The sequence below is a fragment of the Sminthopsis crassicaudata genome, chromosome 2 (assembly GCF_048593235.1).
Source record: "Sminthopsis crassicaudata isolate SCR6 chromosome 2, ASM4859323v1, whole genome shotgun sequence".
NCBI classification, from domain to species: Eukaryota; Metazoa; Chordata; class Mammalia; order Dasyuromorphia; family Dasyuridae; genus Sminthopsis; species Sminthopsis crassicaudata.
This window is the reverse complement of record NC_133618.1, coordinates 282071925-282097654: the sequence shown is the minus strand read 5'-3', so window position 1 is coordinate 282097654 and position 25730 is coordinate 282071925. Positions and strand designations below refer to the sequence as shown.

The 25730-nt window shown below is 34.3% G+C and overlaps 1 long non-coding RNA gene across 2 annotated transcripts in view; it reads left to right on the top strand.

Annotated features, from left to right (window-relative positions):
- LOC141556079 (uncharacterized) overlaps window positions 1-25730 on the top strand; it is an 84243-nt gene that overhangs the window by 42641 nt on the left and 15872 nt on the right. The window contains exons 1-2 of one of the 2 annotated variants that reach the window (XR_012486425.1): window positions 10006-10170; window positions 25236-25395. This is a non-coding gene — a long non-coding RNA (uncharacterized LOC141556079). Of the gene's footprint in view, window positions 1-10005; window positions 10171-25235; window positions 25396-25730 lie in introns of those variants that run through there. The other variant, XR_012486426.1, reaches the window with a different exon arrangement.

The following is a 25730-nucleotide window of genomic DNA, read 5'->3' as shown; positions in this document are numbered from 1 at the left end:
TTTTAATTTTACTTTTTAATTACATTTAAGTTTTGAACTGTCTCCCTTGCCACCCTTCAATAGAGAAAGCCACCCTTTAATACATATTTCACATACTCATGTACCTTGGTACACATAGTTACTTGATTCCAAAAGATATCAGTGGTGAAAATGAGGACTGAATGAATTATTTCCCATTAGGAATATACCTCCAATCAGTAGCCTATCCATCCCTTTCCAGGCAGTTCCTCAAAGGAGCAAGAGGGACTTCCTTCTAGGGAAGAACAAACCTCCCCAGGACAATTAGACTTCTCTTTTCTTAACCCAACTCACTTTCTGAGAGGAACCACACCCTTTTTGTTTTCCCTGATAGCCCCTTGGCAGAGGTATGGGAGATGGGGAATGAGAGGTTAAAAGCAATGGTCCTGCACCCTCTGCTGCCCAGGACCTGGCAGCCTCCCTAGCTCAGAAGTCCTGGATTCTGGACCACTGCCACTACCACCTCCTTCTTGATTCTCACCATTGAACATGCCAGCTATTCTATTCCCCTTCTGGTGTTTTGGGAGCTGGAAGACAATGTCCTGCAGGATTTTCCCCAAGATGTGCCTGACCAAAGCAGACAATCTCAACATCATGGGTTCTAATCTAACAGTCCTTGCTTACTACTGCCTTTACTGGGGAAGAGCTGCCCACAGGAGCAGAGAGCAATAGTCTTGGAGACTGGGCAGTTCATCAGGCCAATCTCACACTCCTGCTCAACCAACACAACAACCAAGTACAAGTATTAAGCAAGAATGAACAAGTATGAAGTCCTTATGCATCGCACCCCCCCCCAATGAATTCAACCAGTTAATGAGTACTAAGGTGTAGCAAGCTGTCATCTCTAGAAGCTGCCGGATCACTCTCTGGGAAGAGATCTGCTGTGTCTTCTACTCAAATCTCTCCAACAGATTCTTCTTCCTGTAACGAACCATTGTCTCCAGGCAGTTGCTGTTAACTCTTGTCCAGAGAAGTGACTTCCCTTCCTGCAGAGAGCCCCGTCAAGCCTGATGCAATGCAGAGTCTTCTTCTATCTCTGGGTGTCCTCTCTTTTATTCTCCCAGAGAATGGGCGTGGGATAATGCAAGGGCTTCTGGGAAGAACCACTTCAGCCAATGAGCTTGCTCCTTCTATCAAGTCAACCTGAGTTCTCATCTTGTAATTGTCCAACCTGAATTCTCACCTTGTCACTATCCAGACAACCTGAGTTCTCACCTAGTAATCCTAACATCTCCCCCTTTCTTTTGATTTAGAACATAGGACAGTCATGATCTTGAAACATAAATCCATCAATATGGGAAGTATTACACATAATTACATAAATTACATAAGCACATAGTAACATAGTAACATAATACATGCTAGAAGTATATGACAAATAACATAATCAAATAATCATAAATTGAAAATTTATAAATGTCCATAAGTCCATTGTCCATTAGTCTCATCTTGTGTGAGGAAGTCCAATGATTCCTGCTGGTTTTTAAAGTTCTTTAACAGTCTTCTTATTATCCATGCTCTTTCAGTGTCAGATGTTTCTTAGATCTTCTCCTTTATTTTGAGGTCTTTCTCTTTTTCTGTCTCTCTCTGATGGACAAGGCGAATATGACTCGTTGGCACCCATCTGATTCCTTCTCCTGCTGAAGAAATACAAGCAAACCCTCTCCCCCAGGCAGTTAACCTATCTGGTCCCTTCCATTCACCACTTTCTGGATCTCTCCACATCACCTGGCGATTATCTAAGGACAGTGGAGATGCTCACACTGGACACTGCCCTTCTGGTGGGTTATAAAACCTGTCTGCTGGAGCCAGTGCATCTTTGTCAAAAATTAGAAAATTAATGGTATAGAGAACTAAATTTAGAAGTTCCCTAGGGCTACCTGTGGCTCCCCCTTTCTTTTGTTTTTGGAGGAGTGTCTTAATATCTCTGTTTCTTCTCTCTACTATTGCCTGCCCTTGAGGATTAAAGGGTATGCCCGTGGTATGTAAACTCTTATACTGTGCACAAAAGTGTGTAAAATGTTTGGACGTATATTCAGGTCCATTGTCTGTTTTTATTGCTTGTGGCACACCCATAATTGCAAAAGCTTGTATAAGGAATTCAGTGACCACTCGGGCTGTCTCTTTTGCTGCTGGCATTGCAAATGTGAATCCTGAAAAGGTGTCTACCACGACATGAATAAAAGATAGACGATCAAAAGATTTATAATGGGTCACATCCATTTGCCAGATTTCATTGGGTCTCAAACCATGAGGATTCTTCCCTGGAGGGAGTGTAGGAGCATGGAAAGGAAGACAAGCTGTGCAGCTTTTTACTATGCTCCTAGCTTCCTCTCTTGTGATTCCAAATTGTAAACGTAAAGCTCGAGTCCCTGTTCGGGCGCCAAATTGCGAAGGTCTGGTCTAGCTCCTCTTGTCAGGATAAGCAAAAGTCCTTGCCCCACGTTGGGCGCCAATTGTAGCGAGCTGTCGTCTCTAGAAGCTGCTGGATCACTCTCTGGGAAGAGATCTGCTGTGTCTTCTACTCAAATCTCTCCAACAGATTCTTCTTCCTGTAACGAACCGTTGTCTCCAGGCAGTTGCTGTTAACTCTTGTCCAGAGAAGTGACTTCCCTTCCTGCAGAGAGCCCCATCAAGCCTGATGCAATGCAGAGTCTTCTTCTATCTCTGGGTGTCTTCTCTTTTATTCTCCCAGAGAATGGGTGTGGGATAATGAAAGGGCTTCTGGGAAGAACCACTTCAGCCAATGAGCTTGCTCCTTCTATCAAGTCAACCTGAGTTCTCACCTTGTAATTGTCCAACCTGAATTCTCACCTTGTCACTATCCAGTCAACCTGAGTTCTCACCTAGTAATCCTAACACTAAGGTACTACTGTGTGTGTTGGGGGATGACAGGTGATGTGCAAAAACCACACTAAGCATACTTATATCTATTAGCACTTTCTCTGGAGGCAGATAATATTTTCCCTCATAAGTCACTTATAGTTGATTTAAATATTTATAAATACTCAGAATAACTTATTCTTTCATAGTTCTTTGAATAATATTGCTGTTACTGTATACAATGTTCTCTTGGTTCTGCTCATTTAACTCTTCATTATTTCTGCCAAGTCTTACATTATTTTTTCTCAAATCATCAAGCTTATCATTTTTGCACACAGTAGTATTCCATTACAATTATAAACCATAACTTCTTTAGCCATTCCCCAACTGGTATATTCTTTAACACAACTGTAGTCACATTGTATGATACATACAATGGTTTACCATCTAATTTGATAACAAAATAATCCACATTTCACCATTCTTTAAAAAGCAACATTTGAAGTCCACTTAACTCTTCTTTCCTTGTTTCTATATGGCATATATGCTCTGATAATAAAAAAAAAATTAATAAAATGCCACAGAACACATGAACATAACATAATCAGTCATTTGCAGTTTACTTAGCAGCAGTAGGAGTCAAAGAAAGAGCCATATATAATCTCTGTTCTCCTGCCCAGCTCTAATTTGCTGCTTAAAAATAATGATGGACAAGACATGAACCAATAAACATGTCTGTGTTCCAACAGACTTTATTTATGAATGCTGAAATTTGAATTTCATATAATTTTCACATCATTAAATAATTTTAAATAATAATATAAAATATAAAATATTAAAATGATTCTTATCTCACAGGTATATTAGATTTGTCTTATTGACTGTGGCTTTGGCTGTTACCCTTCCCTAGAATATACTAGTTCTTCACTTTTGCCTTCTATGCTTTCAAAGCAATTTATATGCTACATCTAATAGGAAACTGAGAGAGATTATTATTTTGATTATGTTAATAATCAATTATTATATTAGATTGAGGTTTTTTTCTTTATATTCCTTATTCAGGAAGCAGTACTTACAGGTCATTTAGCCAGTTTCTGAAGGACAAGGCTGATAGATGAGATTGGTCTAATCCTTTGGTTACACACCATTGGTGGGACCCCACCCAACAGGGAGATCTAACTTTTCTTTAAAGTATAAACAGCATCTAGTGTGGATGACTTCCAGCCTTAAAGCATTAAAGCCCATACTCATACTCCTTCAAAGGAGTCTAAATGTACCCACTTTGTGGGTTTGTGAAGGAGAAAACCAATTATAGTGGTCTAGGTAGAAACTGATTTTTTTATCCAGATTGCTAGAGGGAGCTGAATATCATGATCAAGCTGATTAGGAGCAGAAGACTTTTAACTCACCTGTCCACTCCCCACATTAACTGTTCAGCAATTAGGGTTGATTTTCACTTGTCAGGGACCAAGTCCTTTTCTAAAAAAATTTAAGGCATTCAGTACCTCCATTAGACATTCATAACTGAAAGAAACCACTCTCCATCAATTTAGTGATGATCAGATAGTTTAATTAATAAAATGATCATTAATTATCTGGAAACTATTTATTGGACTTATCATTCCTCTCAGAGTTTACCTAGATTATCCAAGGGCTCACACTTTCACCCTAGACATTACATTGTACATATTTTGTATAATTGATAATATTGTTTTTTTCCAATAGGATATAAGTTCCTTAAAGATGAGGACTTTCAATTTTTTTTTCTTTATAGCTACAGGACTTAATATAGTATAAAGGCACCTAATACAGTGCAGAGCTGCTAGGTAGTACAATAGATAGTACCCTTCAGACTCTGGGTCTGAATTCAGGAAGAACTGAGGGCAAATCTAGCCTCAAATACTTTCTAGAACTATAATCCTGGGCAGATTTTCCCTCTGTCTGCCTAATAAAATAAAATATATTTACAGAATGCTTAATATAATATGTGGCACATGATAGTAGATGCTTAATAAATGTTTTCTTCGTTCCTTGAAGATAGTAGCTATGTAATAAATCATGATCTTTTGCTTATAATAAACACACATTAAATACCTTGATATCAAAATACTCAAAAAAGAAGAACACTTGCTATCCTCAACTAGCTTATATATGACTATATCTTGGCATTTTCTTCAAATATTCCAATTACCTAGTGGTTTCATTCCTATTCCATCTAAGTTCAAAACATAGCAAGTAACAGTGCTAGGCCCTGAGACTGATTTCCAATGCTCTAGTTTAAATAGTATTGTCATTTTTATTATATTTGCTCAACCTATCCAAGAGCACTTAATATTTTTTCCAATTGTTTGGCTCTGAGTTTATTTGTATGGAAAGTGTTTTGTAGTTTTGCTCATATAGTTCCTGATTTTCCCTTGGCTGATAGATTCCCAAATATTTTATACCATTGGCAGTTATTTTTAAAGGAATTTCTCTTTGTATCCCTTGCTATTGGATTTTGTTAATGCTATATAAAAATGCTGATTATTTATGTGGATTTATTTTGTATCCTGTAACTCTGCTAATAGCTTTTTAGTAGATTATCTGGGGTTCTCCAAGTATGCCATCATATCATCTGCAAAGAGTAGCAATTTGGTCTCCTCATTACCTACTCTAATTCCTTTAATCTCTTTTTCATCTCATATTGCCAAAGCTAGCATTTCTAATACAATATTGAAAGTAATGGTGATAGTGGGCAACCTTGTTTCACTCCTGATCTTATTAGGAATGGTTCCAGTTTGTCTCCATTACATATGATGCTTACTGATGGTAAATAGATGCTACAGCCTATTTTAAAGGAAAGTTTATTCCTACAATCTCAGTGTTTTTAATAGAAATGGGTGTTGGGTTTTATCAAATGTTTTTTTCTGCATCTATAGAGTTAATTATATATTTTTGTTAATTTGGTTATTGATATAGTCAATTATGCTAATAATTTTCCTAATATTGAACCAGCCCTGCATTTCTGGAATAAATCCTACTTGGCAGTGGTGTATTATCCTGAGGATGATTTTCTGTAATCTTTTTGCTGAAAGTAATTTTATGCTTCTCTTGAATCCTATATTTGGAGGTCAAATTTTTTGGTTAGCTCTGGGTTTTGCATCAGAAATAAATGGAGTTCACCTGATTCATTAAATGTCCATCTTCTTCCTTGGAAGAAAATGCTCAGTCTATGGGGTAATCCATTCTTGGCTGCATTCCAAGTTCCTTTGCCTTTCAGAATATCAGATTCTAGGTCCTTTGATCCTTTAATGTGGGTGCTGCTAGATCCTGAGTAATCCTTATTGTGGCTCCTTAGTATTTGAATTGTTTTTTTTCTGGCTGCTTGTAATATTTTTTCTTGGTCTGATAGTTCTGGAATTTAGCCACAATATTCTTTGGAGTTTTAATTTTTGGAGTCTCTTTCAGGATGAATTCTTTCAATTACTATTTTACCTTATGATTCTAAGACATCTGGGCATTTCTCTTTGATGATTTCCAGAAAAAAAAAAAAAGTGTCTAAGCTCTTTTTTTTAATCATGATTTTTCAGGGAGTCCAATAATCCTTAGATTATTTCTCCTAGATCTATTTTTTTTCAGGTCTGTTGTTTTCCCAAGTAGATATTTAACATTTTGGGGGGTTTGCTTGACTGATTCCTGATTCTCAAGTCATTCATTTCCATTTGTTCAGTTCTGATTTTTAATGAGTTATTTTCTTCATTTGCTTTTTTACTTCTTTTTGTTTATGGCCAAGTGTGTTTTTAAATGAGTTGTTTTGTTCTATGGAATTTTTTTCCATTTCACAAAATTTTTAAGGAGTTATTTTCTTTTTTCCAAATCACAAATTCTGTTTCCCTGGGAGTTCTTTATCTTTTCCATTTCACATTTCAGAGAATTGTTTTCTTTTTCCACTTTATCAAATCTTTCTTTAAATGAGTTATATGCCTTTTCCAAACTCTCTTGCAGAGTTTTCCTTTCCTTTCCCCATTCTTCTTGTAACTCTCTTTTAAGATGCTTTTTAAATTTCTTCTAGGAGAGCCTTGTGTGGTGGGGACCAGGTTATATCATCCTTAGGGCCTTCATCTAGAGACAATCTGCTATTAGTCTCCTCAGGGTTGGAAATCTGTTTTCTTTCACTATAGAAGCTATCTATAGTTAGAGCTCACTTTGCTTTTTTACTCTTTTTTTTTTTTAATGTTGGGATCTTTAGGATCAAGGAGGTTCCAAGCTTCCTCTTGTGTGTTTGTATTGTATGTTTATATTTTCTCTGCTGATCTACTGGTTGGCTATTCTACAAGGTAGAGTAGTCAGCACTGTGGTAGAGTCCTCCCTACAGCTTTTCCACCCTGTGGAGACCGCACCCCACCCCCAGTCTGCTCAGCATGCATTGGCCTCCATGCTCTGCCTCCCTGCCTCTGCTGGCTTCCTCCTGTGCCCAATCAAGACAGACTTTTTCTGGTGATCTTTGAAATTATCTTCTGCTGATAATTTGCTGTACTCCCAATATTCGTGGATTCTACCAGTGAAGTGCTATTTCAGAAGCTGAATTTCATAACTAGTAATGAGGGTAGTAAGAGAGCTCAGAAAGAAGCATGTGTCCTCTCCACCATCTTGGCTCCATCTCCCCCCCCCCCCAGAATTCCAGTTCTGAGAAATTATTCTGTCTATGGAGGTAGAGTACATAGCCAAAAATGCTATTCTGCTCTTCAGGAACAATTTTCCAGAGCTACTGGAGAGAGTTGGAGAGGATATAAGGTTCAACATTCTTAAAACTAAGGACTCCTCACAGTTTCATTTTTTTTCCTTAATGAATTCAGCAAAACATATCCTTTTTTTTCCTGCCCAGAAGGACCTTCTACAGAAAAAATCCAGAGCTCATTCATCCATTCATTTTTTCAACAATGATTTATTAAATACCCATTTTATGCTGAGTAATGCACTAGGCCCTCAAGATGAAAAAAATAGTATCTCCATTGTTGGTGGAGTTGTGAAAGAATCCAGCCATTCTGGAGAGCAATTTGGAACTATGCCCAAAAAGTTGTTAAACTGTGCATACCCTTTGACCCAGCATTGCTGTTATTGGGATTATATCCCAAAGAAATACTAAAGAGTGGAAAGGGACCTGTATGTGCCAAAATGTTTGTGGCACCTCTTTTTGTTGTAGCTAGAAACTGGAAGCTGAATGGATGTCCATTAATTGGAGAATGGTTGGGTAAATTGTGGTATATGAAGGTTATGGAATATTATTGCTCTGTAAGAAATGACCAGCAGGAGGAATACAGAGAGGCTTGGAGAGACTTAAATCAACTGTTGCTGAGTGAAATGAGCAGAACCAGAAGATCACTATACACTTCAACAACAATACTATATGAGGATGTATTCTGATGGAAGTGGGGATCTTCAACATAGAGAAGAGCCAACTCACTTCCAGTTGATCAATGATGGACAGAAATAACTATACCCAGAGAAGGAACACTGGGAAGCGAATGTAAATTGTTAGCACTACTGTCTATCTACCCAGGTTACTTATACCTTTGGAAGCTAATACTTAATGTGCAACAAGAAAATGGTATTTACACACATATATTGTATCTAGGTTATATTGTAACACATGTAAAATGTATGGGATTACCTGCCATCGGGGGGAGAGAGTGAAGGGAGGGAGGGGATAATTTGAAAAAATGAATTTAAAAAAAAAAAAGAAAGAAAGAAAAGAAAAAAATAGTATCTCTACAGGGGCTTACGTTCTATTAAAATAAACAATATGCATTCAGAAAAAGAAGTACAAAGTATATTCATTTAGAAAATGGAGCTTGGACTCAGAAATACAAAATACAAAATAAATATAGCCAACTATTTCCTATGAACCTAAGTAAAACAGTTTATTAGTATTAAGAATATGGGGGTGAACAGAGAAGGAGTGGGAATTAGTTGAGGAATTTCATAAAATACTTTCAGGTTGACCTGTACACATTAAAAACCAGAGCCATTTTTTAATACCACTATTACCGGTCACCAGAGATATGACCCTATAATCACTTTCACATATTTTCAGGATGTTTTGAAGAAAAAGAATAAGAAATAATATTGAATCTTGGTTGTGCCATCCACCACTATCCTGGCCATTCATAGATAAACTTCTTTGAATTTGTTTATCTGCAAAATTTCAGAATTGTTTATAACACCTCATAAATTTGGCCCTTTTCATTATTTGTATATTGAAGGTAAAAACAGCCAAATATTTGCCTAGGAGCCATATAATGCTATATGCTATATACTATGATATCACAATGTTTGTATCTTCACAGTGTGGTGTCATACTACCTTATTCTCATGCTATGTCATTTGCCTTCAAACATACATTAACTCTTGCATTCTTTTTTATTGGTTTTAGCAACTTGTCTGAAATATATAATGTTATCCCTGGAAATGAAAGAACATTCTCCCCATTTCCACATATAAAAATAATTATTGATGACATTCACAAACTAATAAGTTTGAATTTAAGTTAATCCAATCTTAACTCAGTTTCTTTTTCTACAATGAAATGTGTTTATATTATACAAAAATTCTCATGTATTTAATGACTTGGTATCTGGATACTGTGATCCCAAATATTTTCTTTTGTTGAAAATGTTATCAAAATGTGTATCATTAAAGTTTGTTTTGTGTTTTTTTAAGGGGCAACATTTCTCAGGGAAGGTGAATAGTGATGAAAGTCATTCAGCAGTTGCAAATTTCTTTAAATAATAATTTCATATTATAAACAGCTCCAAATACTTCAAAGTCAAGATTTTTTTTGCATTAAACATGAACTGGATTATAGTATAATTTCAACATATGACATCCCATTTAAAATGATTTTCCATAGGAAGTTATATTTATACTTGTAGGCATTTTAATTTCTTGAATTAAAGGACGCAATGTAGGTAAAGATATTCCTATATTTTCCAGTTCTCTTTTGATTGGTAAGGGACAGTGCAGGCCCATCTGTTTTGCAGCAAAGAAAGCCCCAAACCATCTGTGTAGAACCACATGCCAGCTAAAACACAGAGATATGCACAGTTTTTTTGTTATGAAAAATTTTGCAGTATTTTTTTCTGTATTAGTGTGAATAAATTAGCAACAACTAAATTAAAGAAATCTTCAGAGAACATATTAACTTTCTAGTGCATACAGGAAATTATATCCATTTAGAAATTATGAAACTTGCATTGTCCATCTGATTTTTTTTCTTTACTATAATCATTCACTGATCCCGAAAAAAATCATCATCTGAAAAGTAAAATACCCTTCTTCACTGTTGGTAATGTAAGTTCATTTTTTATCAAATTATTTTATTGAGGAATCCTTTGGCTTTCAAATAGGAAATAATGGTGACTTTTGTTCAGCTGTATATAGTATTAGCATAATAAGATGACTAAGTTAGTTGATTTATGTCTTTCATATAGAGAGTTTATTATGAGTACTATATAACTTATGTAGTAGTCCATGGCATGTCAGTGTACAGATTAAAGTATTTTTGATTATATTTCATTTTTTTGAGGGGAAGGGGAGATCAATGACTTTTCAAGTAGCTTCAAATAAGACACTATTTTTGTTATATCATTCTACTTTGTTCTTTTTAAATTTTCATCGATCCCCTTCATCAAATATGTTGTGGGTGCCACAAATACAGTGGGTGCCCAGAACTCTGGCAAATTGTATTGATTTTTAAGATCTATTGTTTGATTCTACTTCTTTCCTCTGACATTTAATCATGGGGATCTTTGCTTAAATAGAGATCTTGCTATCTCAGCTGTTTTGTTCTAATATTTTTCCCAGACCAGAAAATGTTCAAATATAAATAATTACAAGATGTTCCTAAAATAATTTGGGATATCTCATTTTCTATCTTTAATTGTTAAACATTTTCTATCCTCTCTTCCTGCTAAAATACATTCCCGGACGATTTTTGATAAGTTAGAAAATGCGGTAACATCTACAATGATTGTATTTCAGGTACAATGCCTTTTTTCTGCATAATAAGGACTGCAGAGTGAAAACATTTGTTCTCTTGAACTTTCCCTATTATGTTTTACTTTAGTGTTAGAAAAGTAGTTATTATCTATCTAAAAGTCAATAAAAGCTTTAAATTCAAGCAGCTCATTTTTCATTTTGTTAATTGCATAACATACTAATGTTGCACTAGGTTGTTTTTTTTTTTTCAGTGGTATAATGATGCAACAATATTTACATACCAACTCTGGTTTTCCTTTAATGGTTTCTATAACAAGATCATAATTTCCTTTAGCGTAATCACTGGCAGATTTATTTGGCGTCCCATCTTCGCTTCACTCTGGCTTTGGGGGCCCTGTGAAAAAGAGAATTCTTCTCGTTCCTTTACTGTTAAGTACACTCTATGAAAGTATAGAAGATTCAAGACAGGGTTAAACCCCCTACCAAATGTGTAAGAGTTTAAAAGTCTTTTCAGGTAGAGGATCAGTTAAAAACGCAACAGATTCCTCGTGGTTCTCTGCATCCACTCAAACAAGCTAATCTGAAACCTACCGTGTTACTGTGAAGCAGGGAGAGATGTATTTGAAAGTAGTGTTAGAGGCAATTCTTATTGAAATTAGAAACCAGCTTTCAATAGAATCATTTTAAGAACTAGTGTTATGAGGAAGAACATTATATGGCCAGACTGTTCTGTAAAGCACTCACTGTTAATGTAGGTTCTGGGGAAGTAAAAATACTGGCTTCAAAGCAGACCAGTATCTTAATGCCCCAGACATCCTGGTGATATATCTTCTACCCACCTACTAATGTCAAGAACTGATTTGTTTTGCAATTAGACTCACCACATAAGACCATCATTGTAATGAATCTTACATCTCTTTACACAGAGAAGTAATAAGATATTAGGATTTATATGCTATTTCACTTAACATATCTTAAGAGCAAATGAAAACACCATAATACAACACTCCAAATTTAGCCCTTTTCTTGCATAGGAAAGCAACCTCCACCCTCCTTTCCTCCAAAAAAAAAAAAAAAAAAAAAAAAAAAAAGAAAGAAAGAAAGAAAAAATCAATTTCAAGCTGTGATACTAAAATTGAGTTGATTTCAGAAAGAAATGTCATTAATCCGAGAACTACAAATTGGTGTGACTTGCTCTTCAAATGATCTTGTATGAGATAACTTTGGTGAACCTGTCATTATTTTTTATACTGAGGCTTGAAAATGTCTAGTTTCTTTTTCACTAAGTGGTGAGTGACCTGTTTTAAGCCACAGTAACAGCAGAGTTTTGAAAAGAAAACTATTCACACGTGAAGGAGTTTGGTAAAGCTGTGATTTTCTGCTTCACTTGCAAACAGCCTATGATTCACTTAAAAGGTTAATCAATCTGTACTAAAATGTAAGGGGATAGGCATGAAATACATACGTAAAATGAGATCATTAATGTATCAAAAGAGCATGAGTCTATATGTCTGCATACTGGTAATACAAGTTTATTTCAATGTTCTCCTGAGAACTTTAATGTATACATTGAATATAATCGTTAATAACTCACAGAGTTGGAAGTTATCCTTTCCTAGGAAAATATTACTAGTATCAGAGTCTTTAGCAAAATAAAAAGAGGAAATCAGGTAAGATTTCAAAATAGCTATGAAATTAACAACCCAAATGAGTATCTTTGGTAAACAGGAAATGAAAAATCTTCATAGTTTTCAATAGTATAGTTGTGCTAATTAAAATGAAAAACAAACTTTTGTTTTCATTATCTTGTGGGAAGAGAGAAACAAAACCTTTTTAATTGATTTCACTATTTTCATTTCTAAGATATGAAATTGTGGGTGTAAATGAGATATCATTTGTTTTGCTTTTAATTAGATAAGCTTCCTTCTTCGTATTCCGTGATCCTACTCAGATCCCTCCATTTCCCCACAGGTATCAAAGATTCCAGTCTTAAGTCTTAACCATTTGATTTTGTTGGAGTTTTCCCTTCTCCCCCCATTAAAAGACTTTAAGAAAAACAGAAGTCTACTGCTCAAGTACCTGTACAAGTCAAGACTTTCCCTACATATTCTAATGTATGTCTGCTTATTAAAGTCTTCAAGACATCCTAGACTTAGGCAAACAGTGTCCAAATGTACCATATTTAGCTTCTATCTCAAAATCTCCCGAGCTGTCAATTTAGGTGTTAAAGAGACCATTTGTAAAGCTTGGCTGGGAATTGCCATTATTGACTGGAATGTGTGTTTATCATTACATTCAATGATGAAAGTGGAACATGTAGCATATGAATAAATGTCAGCAGATGTTTCTTTTAAATGGCCTGATTTCAACCTCCTGTTGTTTGTCTTGAATACAAATATTAAAAAAAGGAAAAAAGGCAGAATTTTTATGACATAAGTGCAAGGATAGTTAGTTGTGTGTTTTTTTTAAGATAACAAAAAATAATAGCTAAAGGTAGTCTGAGGAAGTTAAGTGAATTAAGAGTAGTTTGGTAGTCCTTGGCTACTTCTTGAATTGGTAAATGAATCTATAGGAAAGACACCATCATAGTATATGGTTATAGCAAAGTTAGATAACAAGCTTTATGTTTTACAACTCAAATCAGAGAACAAAACTATTAAGAAGAAAGTTACTATAAAGGCTCAAAAGCTTTTCTCACTGCTTATTAAAGACTTTTCCATGCATTTTTGACAAGAGCAACTATGACCAGAATATGAAATATTAAATAGATATTACCTTATTTTCTGAAAATTACTAGTCATAAAAACAGAAATGGTGCACTAAAAACATTTTCTGTTTTCTGATAAAATAATGATAGTTTGAACTTAGTAGCATCCCAATGGAATGGTCATATTTTCCTAAAGAAGATCCAAACTAGTTCTTTATTCCTAAATAAAACTAATAGTTGTATACTATTGAAAATATTATATATTTGTTAAAGAAATGTCAGTAGTATTTAATGGTTATATATTTGGGAATCATTTTCAGAAGTAGATACAATGATTAGAGACTAATTCTGATGCTTTGGGATAATAATTAAGAGCAGAATATTTAATTCTAAAAATCAGGAACAACACCATTGTAAATTTTCTGTGGGATTAATCTAAAATATTATATAATTCATTTTCAAATATAATAAACATTATAATAGGAATTCTATGAATTAGCTATAATTTTCATTTTATTTAAAATAAAATTACATGTACTTCATTTGAATGTACCATTTAGATGGTAAGGGGTACTAAAGGATAGTGTTTACACTTATCACAGAAGAGTGAGTAAACTCCAGAGCAAAGCAGGGAAGGAAGGAAGGAAGGAAGGAAGGAAGGAAGGAAGGAAGGAAGGAAGGAAGGAAGGAAGGAAGGAAGGAAGGAAGGAAGGAAGGAAGGAAGGAAGGAAGGAAGGAAGGAAGGAAGGAAGGAAGGAAGGAAGAAAGGAAGGAAGGAAGGGGAGGAGGGAGGGAGGGAGGAAGGGAGGAAGGGAAGGAAGGGAGGAAGTGAGGAAGGGAAGGAAGGGAGGAAGGGAGGAGGAAGGGAGGAGGAAGGGAGAGAGGGAGGGAAGGAAAGAGGGAGGGAGAGAAGAAAAACTGACTAACTTACTTTTGACTTTAACCTCTGTCCTTCATTTTAGTGGAAGGATGGTTCATAGCCACTGCTAGTCAAGGGTACAGATACTGAATATACAATTAACCATTTTATGTTAATTTTGAGACTATAAGTGCCTAATTGTTTGTGCAATTTAAGGAAGTACAAATTGCCTTCCAAACACAAGACTAGGGTTGAATGTAAATTAAAGCCATTAGTATAATTTTCTGACTTGTATATCAACAAATTATATGTTTTATTCTATACTTGTTATTTCTTGCTATTGATCAAAAGCTACCCTGGAAGATATGAGATACTATCACATGATACTTAGTTACTATTAAGGCAGAGAACGTTTTGGCAGTCATGCTAATCAAAATGTCAACTTTAATATTCCACAATCAAATCTTTCATCTAAAAAAGGAAATAATTTATTTGTTTACTGGGATTTTCTGATGGAATAGTACAGGATTTGTTTTGATAATCTTACTGAAATTCAATATTGAACCTGAACATCCACAAAATCACAAGCCTCATTCATGTATTTAGGTATGTACATGTTCACAAACACCATTCATTCTCACTATTCAGAAAAATAAAAAAAATTTTTTTAAAAGGCAGAAACTATACCTATCTTTTTGCTCCCATTCAATTACTTCATTCCCAACAAATTCTTTCAAAACCAAACTTCAAATTTTCATCACTATACACACTTCACACATTCCTTTAATTTTTGCTTCTTAAAACCAAAAACATCAATAGAACTCACACTTGTGAAGAAATGCCAGCAATACCTTATGCCAACGTTACCTTCAGTCACCTACTATTTCTGTTAAAAGTTCTGATATCTTTTATTCTTATCTGTTTGTTCCTTATCAATATGAACATATGAATTTATCCCCAAGCATAAAATGCTACATAAAGAATAAGCTGCTTAATTATACTCACAATGATAATGCAAGTATCTATTATGTTGGAAAAGGATCATTTATAGGAAGTTCAGAAATTAATTAAGAGTGTGAATTTAAGACTGAGGCTCTACCCTCAATTTTGTGAAACTATGAAAGCACCTAAGCTCTTTAAGCCTTAGTCTAGTATCATAAGAATAACAATACTAGGTACATAGCAGAAAGCTGGAAGACTGATAAATTTCTTTGAAATTTGGGAGTAGGAAGAGTGTGCTATTGAAATAATAATTCCCTTTGTTTCTAGCAAGGCTTCAAAAAAAGTACTTCAAAAAGTACTACTTTGATAATTCTTTGGTTCTGATCATCTGGGATCTTGAAGACTATGCTAGGGAATGGCAAATGTGAACCAAATCATCCAAGGATCATCTTAATTGAGTTTAAAAAAGGTTTCACATGAGAAAATTGACCTCTGAATGAATAATTGAGGGTAAGTGTGGGCTGCTAAAACAAACCATAAAGATCCTTAAGTCAAAGGGAATGGACTTCTTCTACTTTGTAGAACTATAAGGCATGAAGGGACACTACAAAAAAGGCAATTTTAGACTTGGTATAAAGCAAGATTCCTTAACAATTGGTGTTATTCAGTGACCACTTTTCAGTTACATTGCAGAGAAGATTTTTCATCAGTTATATGTTATATGTTAGAGATGGTTCCCAAGGCTCCTTTACAGCTCAGAGAACTTGTGGAGAAAGACAGGGGTTAAAATCTACTTCAATTTGGAAAATGACAAAGTCCAGAATTTTGTTATGATGATGATCTTATTATCATTGAAGAATTTGCAACAATCAGTTAGTGGCACTTTTAGGAATGGTGTTCTTAGGGAAGTATGAAGATCCAAGCTGTTAATGGATCGCTGCAGCTACAGTAAGTAAGCGTCAAACCAGTGAGGGTCCTTTGGGCCTGTTACCTGATCTAACTTAATTCAGTTCAACAAATATGCATTGTCTAGTGTATGTAGAGCATTTTGTTCTGTGTAACATTGATTGAGTTGATGACCATATCACAAGGGTGATTTATTATTGATTGTAGATTATTCTATTTGGAAATACAAATCATATGGATATATGGTAGACTAGACATAATATTAACTCATATGCTTCAGAGTTATCTCATTTGATCATGTAGACATCATGAAGAAAAAAATTTAGTATTAGTTAGATAGAAAACATAACTTTATCTTTACACAGCTCAGTATTTTTGTGAGTTCTGACTTACATTTTGGTTGTCTGGACTTAAGCCAAGTGTCACATTGGTATGTTCTAGATTAAAATTTCTCAAATTATGCTGAAGGAACCCTGAAACATCCTAGTTTTTATTGAGGTTTAATGAACCCTATGTTCTTTTTAATAGGATTCTTTTACTAAATGCTATTAATTTTATTAGATTGTTTTATTAAAAATAACTTTACACAATTTTTCTGTAAGAGTTCTGCCAAAGTTTTTTTGTTTTGTTTTGTTTTGTTTTGTTTTTATTAAAACTAAAGAATTCTACCACTATGGAAAAACTGGGAAACCACTTCTAATTAAATAATATTTTGTCCAACTTATTCATCTATCTATTTGTCTAACCACTGAAGTAGTACATAAGGAAAAGAGAAAAAGGTACTCTGGTGAATCTTTAAGAGAAAAGATGGACAGCACTCATAGTGAATAAAATTGTATAGAGGCCTGGGCTAGCAGAAAAATTATTTATGTAGACATATTTCACAAGATTATAAGCCATTTGAGGACAAGAACTGTTTGCTATTTTTTTGTCTTTGAAGCCCCAGCACCTAGCACAATGCCTAACATTGAAGAAAGCATTGAATAAAAAAAAGCTTGTCAACTTGAAATTAAATACATCTATAAAGTTATCAAAGTCTAAATTCCATTTAATTCCCATCAAATATTAATGTATTAATTGAATGAATAACTCTATAGCATGTGCAAAACCAATGGTTTTATTTTTCAGAATGACACAGCCCTTTAATTTTTCAAAATCCTTTTCCATCTTATTTCAAAAGCATGTGGTGGTTGCTTATCAGAAACAAAGTATTTATTGTTCTTAAAAAGACTTTCCAAGCAAATACTTATAAACAGAAAAGACAGCAAGTTGTTTTAGCAAAACTTTGTATAAAATTTAATAAGAAATTATTTAGGCCAGGGGTTCTCAAACTATGGCCTGCGGGCCAAATGCGGCTTGCTGAGGACCTTTATACGGCTTGCAGGATTATGGCAAATGGGCTGTGGGGTGGAGACAAAGTGTGAGTTTTTGTTTTTACTATAGTCGGGCCCTCCAATAATCTGAGGGCCCCCTATTTAAAAAGTTTGAGGATCGCTGATTTAAGCTTTCATTTGATCACAATGTCAGAAATAAATCTTTTATTAATATTTATAAGGCTACAAAAAAACAATAAATTGGTATTTTACTGTATTAATATTAAAATAATAAATACTACAAAATAAGACAACTTTTTAATTTTGTAAATGCTCTAAAAAACACAGAATGAGATTTTTCAAAAATTCAGCTTTCCAACAAATGAACTATGATTCATTCATTAATTCTGTATTTAAATTAGCTTAACAGAACTATGACCTATTAAAATAGGATCCAAGTTAATGCAGTACTAGATGAGATAATTTCAAGTATGTGCAACTATGAATCACATGTTAATAAGCAATAATCCATCCAAAATTATTAACAGGGAGACATCATAAAGATGAATGTTAAAAGTTCTAGATTAAAAACTACAGTAGCAAAAAACCCTAAAGTAGCAGCATTAAAAATAAGCATTATTGTTCACCAGTGTTTAACGTAAAGTTATAAAAATTTAGAATGAACTGTGTAAGTTTGAGGCTTAATCAATAAGAATTTTATTAAATTACTTATGTATTTTTAATTCTGAAGTTCCTAACAAAGATGTCAGAAAAATCATTAGTTTATATTCAATATGGAGATTTTTCAACTCTTTCTACCTAACTGCACATCCTCTTTCTGAGATCTATTTTGTTTCCAAATGAGTGTTTTATCTAAAAGATTTTAGAGAAAACTTTAAGACATAGCAATACCTTAATAATTAGGGTATTCTATGAAAATGTAAGCACTGGACAATAATTTTTCATTGTTATTAATAAGAAGTTGTGAATATATGACTATAAATTATATTATTTCACCTCATGTTTAAAAATCAGAAGCATTTCTTGCTACAAAAAACTCTCTAAGTGAAAAACTTTTTAGTATATAAAAATGCTCCTAAATAAAATATTTGATGAAAAAAATTTTTCAGGAAATAATTGCCTTGAAATGATAAGGTGTCAATATATAAATTGTAATTTTTTCAGCAATATTATATTGTATGTTAAAAGCTAATGCTTTAAAAGATTATATATATTTATATAAAATCCTTCATATGTATTATATGCATATGCTATATACACACAAATGTATGTAAGTTAAAATCTCAGAGAAAAATGTAGCCAAAGATAATGGTTGATTAATCTTTTGTACTTCACAAAAACTTTTGTTGGGATGTTTTAAGTTTTTACACAACTTGATCAAGTTAGGTAATTTAAATGATATACATATAAGGCAAATGGTACCTTAAAAATGCAAAAAGCCTTTTAGCTCACAAATCATTCTAATATATAATAAAAATTGTTTAACTGCCAGACCTCAGAACTTCACTGACCACTTCTTTGATCATCAGTGGTCAGACCACAGATTCACCATTTTCTTTGATTATTTGTATATTCTTCTTCACATCCATCTCTTGCTTAGAAGACAAACATTTATGTTGCTGCTATGACAAGTGTAGCAATCTATAGTCCTATGGATCTATAAAGAATCCCTGTAATTGTGAATTGTAGGTTGCCTAAGGCAAAACTCCCTTCCCTAGCCATCATTACTATGGCCATCCCATTCCCTCATTATCATCCATGTCAGCCCCATCCCTCCAATGTTTCTATCCTACTCTACTATATACTTTATTGTGTCCTTCATGTTAAATTTATGACCTTTCCCTATCCCAGGAATTAAATTATGTATATGTTTCACTTAATTTTACATTTCACCATTTTTCCTCCCCATAATAGAATGTAAGGTTCTTGAATCTTGTCTACATAGGAGTTGCTTAATGAATACTCAACCAAAACTTTTCTACAATACCTGAGAAACATCTTCACTCTGGAAGTTCATTCTGACAAATGACATTATTTCATAGAAATTCATATCCCCAAAGTTACCAGTTATCTCTTAGTTTCTAAATCTAATGGCTCGTTCACATTCCTCATTTTCCTCAACTTCTTTGTAGCCTTTGATGATAATAATCACCTTCTCTTCCTTAATAACCCACTTCTTTCTAGGTTTTTCAACACACCCTTGTCTCTTAACTACTCCTACCTTCCAGACCATGCCTTCTTAGTATCTTTTGATGAATTTTCATTCTCATTCTCATAGTTCTTCTCTTCTTCCACTATATTATTCGATTTGATGATCTTATCAGTTCCCATCGATTTAATTGCAATCTCTATGCTGATAATTCTGAAATCTGCCTATCCTGCCTAACTTCTGTAACCTCCAATCTTGAATCTCCAACTGCCTTTCAGAAATCTCACAATAGATGACTAGTAGGCAATTTAAAACATGTCCAAAATCAATGCCACTACATTTCCTCCTACATACACCACATCCATCTTTAACTTTCCAGTTATTATAGAGGGCAAGACCATCCTCCCAGTTCCCAGATCATGCCCTAAGTGTTATTTGAATCCTTACTAAGCCTCACTTTCCATATCCAATTTGTTACCAAGATCTATTAATTTCACCTTTGAAATATCCCTAGAATATTTCCACTCTCTCTTCTGATACTTCTACCATTCTATTGTAGGCCCTCATCACTTTACACCTAGACTATTACAATGTCCTTGCTGGTGGGTCTTCTGGCCTCCAGTCCTTCTTTACTCCATCCTCCATCCCTCAAAGGGATTTTTCTAAAGTACAGATTGGACCATATCACCTCCATACTCAATAAACTCCAGTGGCTCCCTATTTCCTTCAGGATCAAATATAAAATCTTGTTTGGTGTTCAAATAATTTCAAAACCTTGCTCCTTTCTACTTTTCCAGTCTTCTCATACCTTATATCCCACCATTTACTTTTCAGTCCAGTGACGTTGGCCTTCTTCCATGACTAAGACATTTTATCTTTCAGTTTCAGGCATTTTCTCTGGCTCTTTCCCATGCCTGCAATGCTCTAGACATTGCTGCCCATGAGCTTTCATGACTTCCTTTATAGTCCAATTAAAATTTTAGGTTTTATAGGAAATTTTCCCTAGCTCTTTTAATTTTAGTATATTTCTTTGTTCATTATTTTCTATTTATCTTCTATGTAGTTCATTTGGACATATTTCTCTCCCAATGGTATATACTTTAATCTTTACTCTCCTTACATTTGCAGCTTCTTTCTATGTGAAGGTAAAGAAGGAAGTGGCTTTTGAGGTAGGTCTATTTGATTCTAGCCCATGTACAGATGTGTGTGCTTGAAATATATTCAACATTTCAGGCACACAGATCTGTACATGGTCTCGAATTTGGGAAGACTGTTTCATTTACATGGTTAAGTAGATTTAATTACTAACTAGGATGATTCGCTAATAAGTTGGAATAAATCTTGAAGCAATACTCTGGTCAGACCAATTATAAAGTTCATCTCAAATATTATAAAGAAGAAGAGTACTAACTTATCTCTGATTCAGTGTCCAGAGTTTCGTTTTCAGCTTACCAGTCATTTGGCATAATGGAATCCAGAGGATGTAGTGGCTTCTTTTATTATTGTGTAATGGGAAAAGGAGGGAGAAGCTTTCACAAGGTTAAGTTTCATGATAAAATCAACTTTTAATTATTTTATTTGCCTTCGGATGAGTGCTATACAAACTATTGATCCCTTTAAATGCATTTTTTAAAATTTAGTCAATATGGATATCCATTCCCCTCCAGCATTTTATCAACTCATTATTTTTTGTATAATTAGTACCTCCACCTAAAGAAGGCACCCATGGCATTCATCTCATCATTTCTCACTGAGCTATTGTCTTGGACTTTATGATCTCCACATCATCTTCCAACATGACATCAACTCTTAAATTCCTACCTCCTCAGGTCATTTCCTATCTAGCTGCAGGATGTCATAATGGTTGCATGCCAGGTACCCTCCTTCGCTGCTACTTTCAGCTTCTTTTCATGTGCTCTCCCCCAATTAGACTATTAGCTTCTACAGAAGAATTGCATTATGCCTTTCTTTGCATCCCCAGGATATAATTGGATGCCTGATACGTAGTGCTTAATAAATGTTTATTGATTTTTGCTGATTGTCTTAGTTGTCTTCCCCAATTAGAGTATAAGATTGAAGGGGGCAGGAAAGATCTTTCTGCTAGTATTAATATCACTAGTTCTTAGTGCAGTGCCTGGTACATAGTAATGCTTATTAACTTGCTTGTTCCCTTAACTAGTAGTAATCATAATAATATTTGAGCATATAAGTAAAGTGGAATATAATAAACATTTCTCTTTCTTTTGTATATCATTCCTTATTTGCTCATCAGAGAACAAATGTGATGAATTATCTATTTATAGGTGGTAATACTTATACATGTGGATTTCTGGTTTAGTCCCTGATGTACTAAGACACATATAAACTATTAGAAGGTAATGTGAATATAAATTAGAGATAGAAAAAAGAGAGAGGAAGATGTTTAAGAAATATCTTTCTCAGCAAACCAAAATATTTTTAAAAATCTATTAATTTTACAAAAACATTTAGTTCAATTCAACTAGTGAATGATTAGAACTTGAAATGATGAATTCCTAATGTCTATTTCCTCATTAGTGGGTTCTTCAAATCCTGACAAGCTTCAGGAGAAACCTGGTTCACAGAACATACTTCATTCAACCTTGATCTTGAATTTTAATTTTCTTAGTACTAATGAAGCTTTTCTAAGCATTAATGGAGTTAGCACTTAGAAACATCCATAAGTTGCCTTAGATGCAGGAGTTATGTAAACTTGTTTAAAAAAATATTATTGTGTTCCAGTGTAATAGTTTCCTTTGTAATCCTGTGTATTTTATCTTATGCATTTGAAAATACTATTCTGAGGATTCTGTAGGCTTCACCAGACTGACAAAGGGCCACATAACTCATAAAAAAGCTTAAGAAAAAGAGTTACCCAAAGAGTAACACTGCTACCAGATTGAATAACTGTGTACCTGCAACTAACAGAAGTGATTGGGAGGCCAAATCATCCCACAGCAAATTGTATGAACTTTTGATGGACCTCAGATTCTCCCATTTTTGAATCTTCCTAATCTGACACTGGTTTACTCCCAAATTCTATTTTGAACATGGGAGTGATAGGGAAAGTTATTGAAACTATGATTTCATTGGAATTGCAGAAACTTCCAGCTGAGGAAATTCTTTCTGAATTTGAAAATTCTCTAGGAATTTGTCCATTCAGCTCGGCAAATCTTCATTTTATAGTCTAGACCATTGATAAGGTACTTGCACAAGATTACACAGCCAAAATTATGTCAGGGAAGCATTTACCCAGGTCTTTATAGCTCCAAACTTGGCTCACTATCCACCATGCTAAACATCCTAATAATAATAGGGATATTAAAATAGTGATTTATTTTATTTGAGCCTAGGACTAAAGCATTCTAATACCACAATACATCTGTAGTCCCATCAATATAGGTACAATCTCTCCCAAAAAGATAATGATTCATCCCTACCTACCCTATTCTGTTTAACTCTTGTCTATGTTTTATCATAAATTCTCTACAGGGAGTCTGTTCAACCTATTGACAATCTCTATAACTTTCTCATTATTGATTAAATGCCAGGGGAGCAAATAGCCTGACCAATAGTTGTCCTTCTTCTTGCTAAATGACCAACCCATATTGTTTCAAGTTGTATTTTTTTCTAATGATATCCTATTGAATATGTTATGTAATTTCTCCTTAACTTATAAGTCCCATTTACAATTAGAAACTTAGGCTCTTGGAGGTTGTGACACAGTCATAAGGCTAGTTTTGACAACAGCCTTTCTTTTTTTTTTTTTTAATAGTTTTTATTTACCAGATATATGCATGGGTAATTTTACAACATTGACAGTTGCCAAACCTTTTGTTCTAATTTTTCCCCTCCTTCTCCCCCCCAGATGGCAGGTTGACCAATACATGTTACACATGTTAAAGTATAAATTAAATACAATATATGTATACATGTCCAAACAGTTGTTTTGCTGTACAAAAATAATTGGACTTTTAAAATAGTGTACAATTAGCCTGTGAAGGAAATCCAAAATGCAGGCGGACAAAAATAGAGGGATTTGAAATTCTATGTAGTGGTTCAGAGTCATCTCCCAGAGTTCTTTCGCTGAGTGTAGTTGGTTCAGTTCATTACTGCTCTATTGGAAATGATTTGGTTCATCTCATTGTTGGAGAGGGCCACGCCCATCAGAATTGATCATCATATAGTATTGTTGTTGAAGTATACATTGATCTCCTGGTCCTGCTTATTTCACTTAGCATCAGTTCATGTAAGTCTCTCCAGACCTTTCTGAAATCATCCTGTTGGTCATTTCTTACAGAACAATAATATTCCATAATATTCATATACCATAATTTATTCAGCCATTCTCCAATTGATGGGCATCCACTCAGTTTCCACTTTCTGGCCATTACAAAGAGGGCTGCCACAAACATTCTTGCACATACAGGTCCCTTTTCCTTCTTTAAAATCTCTTTGGGATATAAGCCCAGCACTAACACTGCTGGGTCAAAGAGTATGCACAGTTTGACAACTTTTTGAGCATAGTTCCAAATTGCTCTCCAGAATGGACAACAGCCTTTCCTGAATTTAAGTTTAGGAGTTAATAATTTCTGCTTCAGATCTAAATACCATTTGTTGCTTAGGGTCCCCCAGCTCAGTCCTTCTTTCTTCAGATAAAGAATCTGATACCCCCTAAGTCTTCATTCGAAGAGAAATTTTAAATTAAGACCTGGACTGCTTAAGCACCATGCATACATTTCAATATCAAATTAGTATTTCCCATTCCTGGCTCAGTCCCAGGACTAGGGTCTAGAAAAGAAGGAGCAATCTTCCAGTAAATGTTATTAAAACAGAATCCTTAAGTTTGTCATTAGTTTGGGAAAAGTTGACTTCTTTGGAACCTATTCAAATTTTGTTGCTACCAATCATTTTAAGAATGATGAGAGGTCTTAATGAAGAAAAGCAACATGTTTCTTGGACAAGGGCCCAATTATTTTTTCTATGGAGTAGATTTTTAAGGCAGGTTAAAAATTAGTTTATTTTACAAATAAATGACTTCCAACTGAAAGGGAGCATATTTAATTCAAATAGGTTTAAATTCCTCACACTGAGAATGCCTTCTTTAGCATTTGTACCCTTCCAAATGTGTCCATACTTATTATATATTGCACCCCAACTACTTTTTCTGTGATTAAAAATATATTTATGTGGTATCTATGGATAGTTAGTAGGGAACTAGAAAAGCACACTGTAAAATGTACATCTTTTGTCTAGGACCAAGATTCTCACTTATTTAAATAAACACTAAGTATCTACTATCCAAAAGTCATTGTGTGGAGCTTAGGAGTACAAAATCAAAATAAATAATCTATTTCCTACCTTCAAATAGCTTACATTCTCCTATTGGAAGGAATAAAAGAAAATAATGCACATGTAGATAAATAAATACAAAGTAATTTGAAAAGGTAAAAGAATTCATATAAGCATAGATTAGTTTATTTAGATTGTGTTTTATTTTAGGATTTGAGATGAAATCTGAGAACAAGTCATTTGCATGGCAATGGGGAAATGGAGGGAAAGAGGATCAAGTCTGAGATCATCCTGAAGGGCAGATCTTTGTTTGCAGTGGTGACCCAGGGACCATTAGAGGCGATGGAGAAAGGCCTATGCCAAAAAGAAGGTAGGTGCTGAAAGAAATGGTTGATTCCTTGTTTTAAACACAATCTTTAAGATTTTGGGTCCTAAATACAACATTGGAGTGAAACTATAGTATATTTATTTTCTTTACCCTTACTGTCAATATACAACCTCAGTACTACAGACCAAAAATTCTGCCCTACCACTTTGTCAGAGCATGACTATGCCTTTATTGTATATCACACATTCATTTCAGATGATAACAACAGATTGCCAAGTACTCAGAATCACAATTTTCAGAAAGCATGTTCAGGGAAATAAACATTGGAGTTCTTTGTATTAAGAAAGGACCTTTTCAAGTAATATACATAAAATTTA